We start from the raw sequence: 7,258 nt of genomic DNA on the forward strand, positions 1-7,258 counted from the left end.
CTGAACGATCAGGTGCATCATGTCAGCCTGACTAACAGCAGATGACGATGGAGTGTAGATGGTACAAACTGAAAAAGTAAAAGCAGAAAGAGTAATATGGACAGCTATTGCTTGGAGTGGGGTGGTCAATGGGATGGGATGGTAATAGACATCGTCCCGAACGAGCAACATGACCCCACCATGAGCTGGGATACCGTCCACAGGGGTGAGGTCATACCGCTCCGAGGTATAGTGGGTAAAGGCAATACGGTCAGTCGGGCGCAACTTGGTTTCCTGGAGACCAAGGACGAGCGGACGGTGCAGGCGGAGGAGCAGTTGTAATTCCTCCCGATGAGATCGAATACCTCTTATGTTCCAATGTAACAAGGCCATCGCTAGTCAAAAAAGAGGGGGAACGAGACGGGGGAAGAGCTGGTCACCTCGATGGCCGCGGAGGACCAGGTTTCGAGGGAACAATGCTACAACCGGCGGGAGGCGGATCCTGTTCCATCGAGTCGTCGCCAGCTGCAGCCGCTGTCCCTGGTTGTGTAGGAGGGGCAAAATCATTTGCCGACGAGAGGCCAGCTGAGCGCCTGGCAGCAGAGCGTCCCGGCGAAACTGAGGACGGCCGGGAGCAGCGACTCACGGATGGAGCGTCAGACGAAACGCGCCGGGGTGGAGAGGGGGATAGAGACTTCTTCTTGGAGGCCTTCTTGGAAGTCCGAGAAGGCGCAGGGATGGTGGGCTGGACCCGAAGAAGGTCCTCATGCGCGGGGTCCGTTTTGGAACGCCGGACCTCGGAAGCTGGGGTCCAGAATGTTTCCCCGATGGACGCCTGAGAAGAGGATCGCTTCTCAGGCGGCTGGGGGGGAGGGGTAGGGGGGGAGGAGGAGGAGGAGGAGGAGGAGGAAGGGTGGCCCCTGGGGCAGAGGGGGCGGGGGCCACGGGGGAGGAGGATTTGGAAGGGAGGGATTTGGGAGGCGGAGGCAGAGACCCCGGATGGGGGGAGGAGGCGGAGGGGGGACAGGATAGGGGTGAGGATACCGCAGAAGGAGTGGACACAACTGAGGCAAACGAAGTGGTCAACGGCACGGGATGGAGGTGGTCATACTTCTTCCTGGCCTCAGAATAAGAGAGACGATCCAAAGTTTTGAGTCCTTGTATCTTCTTCTCCTTCTGATATACGGGGCAGTCTGAGGATCTAGGCGAGTGGATGCCAGGACAATTAACGCACCGAGGTGGTGGGGTGCATGTATGTTCCTCACGAAGAGGACGTCCACAATCGCCACAAAGGGGCTCAGCCTCACACCGTGACGACATGTGCCCAAAGCGCAAACACCGAAAACAGCGCATAGGAGGCGGAACGTAAGGTCGCACATCGCACCGGTAGCACATCACCTTTACCTTCTCCGGGAGAACGTCCCCCTCGAAGGCGAGGATAAAGGCCCCGGTGTCGATGAGACGGTCTTTGGGGCCGCGCTGGACTCGCCGGACGAAATGCACGCCTCGGCGCTCCAGGTTGGCCCTGAGCTCATCAGATTGCAGCAGGAGGTCCCGATGAAAAATAACCCCCTGCGTCCTATTTAGTGCCAGATGCGGGACAATGGACACTGGGATGTCCCCTAGGCGGTCGCACGCCTGGAGCGCCGCCGACTGTGTGGCGGAGGTGGTCTTTATAAGAACGGACCCCGAACGCATCTTACTGAGAGCCTCGATTTCCCCGAAGATGTCCTCAATGTGCTGAACAAAGAACATGGGCTTGGAGGTGGCGAACGTCCCCCCATCGGTTCGAGAACAGACCAAATAGCGGGGGAAGTACTTCGCCCCAAGCCGGCGGGCCTGTCCCTCCTCCCAGGGAGTGGCCAAGGGGGAAAGGGCAGGAGAACCAGAACTAGAAACAGTACCTTTCCTTTTGAAAGACTCGGCCGCAGAGCGACCTGATACGTGTTGACGTTTCATCTGCGAAACGTCCGCCCCAATACCACCCACTCCGACCAGGGGCTCTCCCCACGGGCGCCACCCAGCCTCAGCAAGGGCCACCTGGCAGGATGACCGTTGCCGGGAGTCCTGATGCCCCAAGGAGACGGGCATCTACTCCTTGGCCGACGTGGGGAGGGTGCAGCTCAGGTATCGGCAGTACGATCCCTGTGTTGTCAGGGGGCTACAACGTAGAGGGTATATGACGATCCCACCACAACGGGCTGGCTACCGTGCTGGATTTCTGGTGCCATGGAAAGTCCATCATGATCGTAGGTGCAGATGGGGACGCACTATGGGCATAACTTGTACAACCCATCAGGTGTTTAGGCCCAATTTGAGGAATAATGGGTATGGTTACAACGCCGGTACAATGCTGAGTGCCAAGGTCTCAGTGCACTGAGGACCAGTGGTACACCACGTAAGGCGTCCTTCCCCAAAAGGCTCGTACTTCTGTAGAATTTTGAAAAATGGAGGTCAACCCCCAAGGGGGACCATCACATGGAAGGCCGAAACGGTTGAAACTCCTTTTAGTCGCCTCTTACGACAGGCAGGAATACCGCGGGCCTATTCTAACCCCCGAACCCGCAGGGGGAGGGGGGGGGGGGGGCGGCTCTAGAATAGGGTGAACAAGTTTAGTGTAAGCAGTCTCTTTAGTAGACCTGTTGCACCTTTTAAGTATTCTGCTAATGAATCACAATCTTTGGTTTGCAGTACCCACAACATTATCTATGTGATTATTCCAGTTTAGGTTATTTATAATTGTAATGCCTAAGTATTTAGGTGAATTTACAGCCTTCAGATTTGTGTCACTTATCGCTTAAGCGAAATTTAGCGGATTTCTTTTAGTACTCATGTGAATAACTTAACACTTTTCTTTATTCAGGGTCATTTGCCACTTCTCGCACCATACAGATGACGTATCTATATCATTTTGCAATTCGATTTGGTCATCTGATGGCATCAAAAGACGGTAAACGATAGCATCATCTGCTAAGAGGGCTACTCATATTGTCTCCTATGTCGTTAATATAGATCAGGAACAATAGAGCGCCTATAACACTTCCTTGGGCAACACAGGATGTTACTTATGCTTTACTCGATGACTTTCCATGTATTACTATGAACTGTGACCTTTCTGACAGGAAATCACGAATCCAGCCGCACTACTGAGGCGATATTCCTTAGGCACACAGTTTTGTTAGAAGACGCTTGTGAGGAACGGTGTCAAAAGCCTTCTGAAAATCTAAAAATATGGAGTTAGTTTGATATCCCCTGTCGATAGCACTCATTACTTCATGAGTACAAAGAGAACAAGAACAATTTTTTCTGAATCCGTGATGACTGTTTGTCAAATTGTTTTCTTCGAGGTACTTCATAATGTTCGAATACAGTATATGTTCCAAAACCCTACTGCAAATCGACGTTAGTGATATGGGCTTGTAATTCAGCGCATTACTCCTATTTCCCTTTTTGGGTATTGGTGTGACTTGAGCGACTTTACAGTCTTTAGGTACGGAACTTTCTGTGAGCAAGCCATTGTATATAATTGCTAAATATGGAGCTATTACATCTGCATACTCAGAGGAACTTCACTGGTGTACAATCTGGACCAGAAGGCTTGCCTTTATTAAGTGATTTAAGCTGCTTAGTGACACCGAGGGTATCTGCTTCTATATTTCTCATCTTGGCAGTTGTTCTTGATTGGAATTCAGGAATTTTGTCTTCTTTGGTGAAGGGGTTTCGGAAAACCGTGTTTAAAAACTCTGCTTTGGTGGCACTGTCATCAGTGACTTCGCCGTTGTCATCGCGCAGTGAAGGTATTGATTGCGTCTTGCGACTGGTGTGCTTTATGGATGACCAGAATCTTTTTGGGTTTTCTGCCACATTTAGAGACAGACTTTCGTCGTGGAAATTATTGAAAGCATCTCGCATTGAAGTACGCGCTATATTTCGAACTTCTGCAAAACTTTGCCAGTCTTGGGGATTTGGCATGCTTTTTTCGCTGCTTCTGCAACAGCGATCTGACACGTTTTGTGTACCATGGGGGGCAGGGGGTTCAGTATCATCACTTATTAATTTATGTGGTATATATCTCTCAATTGCTGTCGATACTATCTCTTTGAAATCATTCCACAACTATTCTACGCTTACACGATCAGATCGGAAGGAGTGAAGACTGTCTCTTCAAACGGCGACAAGAGTATTTTTATCAGCTTTTTTAAATAGATGTACTTTGCATCGACTCCCTTCTGAATAATGAAAGGGTTGAGTGGAGAGGTCCTGACCTTCGTCCGACCGAGAAACAACAAGGAACTGTGGCACTGATGGAAGAATTGTCCGTGGATGAGACTCATTTAACTTTCGTTTGTGAGCAGACATAGCAGATGATGAGGAAACCATTGCGAAAGTATCCCCCATGATTACCAGCGTCTCCGATGGCGCGCTCCTTCCTTGTGGGGGCCCTCTCTGAGGGCACTCCCCCTTCAGGTGATTGTTCACACCTCAGGTAACACCTCCCGAGAAACGGACGGAGGGACCAATCGGCACTTTCGGAAGGTACCAGCTCAGGTAATCACCCCTCCCTGGGCTTGGCCATTACCAGGGGGTACGTACGTGTCCTACCTGTCTACCTGGGGCGGGGAATTACGCGTTACTTCGTCACCAGCTGCGCATGGGAATGCGTGGGTCAGCCTTCAGACACGCACAAGGAGAAAGAAAGAGAAACGGAGGAACAAAGAAAAGGAAAGGAAAGAAGAGAGGTCTCAAACGCTGCAGCGAAGAAGAGGGTAAAGAGATGTAGCGGGACTTTGAATTTCGCCGCGCTACACTCGTTCCCTCAGATAAAAAATATCCCGTCGCAGCGGTATGAGCGCCCGACGGCAGAGAAAATGCTAAAATTGTAACTCTTTTTTTTTTTTTCTATCCGTTTCTTGATTGTCTCTTGATAGCCGAAGCTTAAGGCAGACGCGATCTGATGAAGACGTAAAAAAACGTATTAGCTAGTCTTGATCTGATTTTAATGTGTAGACATATTGTGAAAGTTGTTAAGAAATTCGGAGGATGGAACTAGCAAAGTAAATTAAATTGCATACAGTATCAAGATGATTTTAATTGGTATAAATTAGTGATTCCTAGACGATTGCAAGATTTTGAGCAGACTTTTCACGCAGAAATGAAGGAGATTTTTGAAGGGACGCCGCATGAAAGAAGACAAGTTAACCTGGTAAAGGATGAACTCTTATCTACGCCACATCCCCCTGTCAGTTACATTTTGTTATTCTCTGTTTCTTTTCAATAATTTTTGTAGTGGAAATTGGTTTAACTCTTGCTCAAAAACGCCACAAGGACCTCCCCAACAATAGCTTTTCCGAATCACGAAGTCCAATAGCTTTTCTGTAATACGAAGTCCGATCTGCATTTCTTTCTTTGTTTCCCTTTTTTCACGGTCATTAACGATTTTAAAAAACCCATTTTCACTTACGATTTCTTCCCACATTTTCAACCTTTTCTTTTCTTCTCTCTTTTCTTTTTTTATTAACCACTACAGAGAAGAGGCAAGGAAACGAGAAGGACAAAGGAAGGACAGAGACTTTCCAGCAGAGCAAGCGAAGAAGAGAGACTGTCTTACAGTTACAAGCGTCCATCTCTGGACATAGGCACTAAACATACTCACAGAGGGGGAGTCGGGGAAGGGAAGAGGCGGTGGTGAGGGGGGGGGGGGGGGGGGGAGGGGGATGGGGGATGTGGAAAAGGAAGGTATGCAGCCCAGAAAGGAAAGAGGGCCGCACTAGCTCGGGGTCACGTGCTCGCCACGCATGTATCCACAAAAGAGTTGTGGACACCCCTGGGGGGCCGCGAGGGGTTATGGGCATTAAAATCTCCCAGAAGTAGGGAAGGTTTAGGGAGTTGTTCAATCAGTGTAGCTAATACGTTCAGGGGTTCTGCGCCATCTGGAGGAAGATATACATTGCAGACATTTATTTCCTGTGTCGTCCTTCTTCTGACAGCCATAGCTTCAAGAGGAGTTTGAAGAGGCACATGTTCACTACAGTCCGAGTTTAGGATATAAACACAAACTGCACCTGACTCTCGATCATAGTCGCTACAGTTCCTGTAATATCCCTTATAGCCACAGAGGGGAGGCATCCGCTGGGAACCAGGTTTCCTGGATGGCAATGCAGATAGTAGGTGTATAGCTTAACAGTTGCCATAGCTGAGCCAGGCGGTGGAAAAAAACCGCTGCAATTCCACTGGAGGATGTCATCGTGAGACTGGGAGGGCATGGAACATTCAATGAGGCAGTTTATGCCTCATAGTCACCTGCTGCCACCGATTTATTGCCTGAGCAGTCTATATCCATTGTGTGTGAGGGACTGGCGAGATGTAGGTCCTCAGCCGACACCAAAATCTCCACCCTATCCAAAGCCGCAGAACTCTTAGGTGCGGTGGTGTGGGTGCCACTGCAATTTCCTTGCTCTTACAATTTTCTTTTTGGATTTCTCTCGCTACTCTTTGGGTTTCCCTGGCTGGGAGGATATCACTGGCTCAGTATCCGAGGCTGAGGATGAGCATGAAGCCCTATGACCAGTTGCTTTTGGGCTCTTCAGCCACTGGTGGGTGTTGTCTTTCCCATTAGAAGAAACCTGGGAAGGGAGTGACCCAAGGGAACCCTTTCTAGCGAGAGAAGCCAAAGAAGACTTACATTTTTCCGGCTTAGAAGTGGGGATGGACGTCCCCGATGGTTGGGGGGTGGCGGAGGGGGGGGGGGGGGGGGTTGCTCCCGAAGTAGGTGGTGCAGAAGCAACAGGGAGGGAAATGCCTTCCACCACCAAGGGGGCAGTAGTCATCTTCCGGCTATGAGAGGTGACCTGGTTTGGCGGAGCTGATAATGCCAGAACTCTTGTAGCGGAGGCGTAAGACGATGCCATATGCACAGGATGCAGGTGTTCAAATTTTCTCTTAGCCTCAGTGCAGGTCAGTCTGTCCAGGGTATTGTACTTGATGATTTTCCTTTCTTTCTGGAGAACCCTGCAGTCGAGTGAGCAAGGCAAATGGTGCTCTCCACAGTTGACACAGATGGGAGGCGGGCCACATGGAGTATTGGGATGTGATGGGCATCCACAAATTCGGCAAGTGACGCTGGAAGTACAGCGGGAAGACATACGGCCGAACTTCCAGCACTTAAAGCACCGCATTGGGGGAGGGATATATGGCTTTACATCACAGCGGTAGACCATCACCTTGACCTTATCGGGCAGTGTATCACCCTCAAATGCCAAGATGAAAGCACCGGTGGCAA

This window comes from Schistocerca nitens, chromosome 4 (assembly GCF_023898315.1).
Source record: "Schistocerca nitens isolate TAMUIC-IGC-003100 chromosome 4, iqSchNite1.1, whole genome shotgun sequence".
In the NCBI taxonomy this organism is placed as follows: Eukaryota; Metazoa; Arthropoda; class Insecta; order Orthoptera; family Acrididae; genus Schistocerca; species Schistocerca nitens.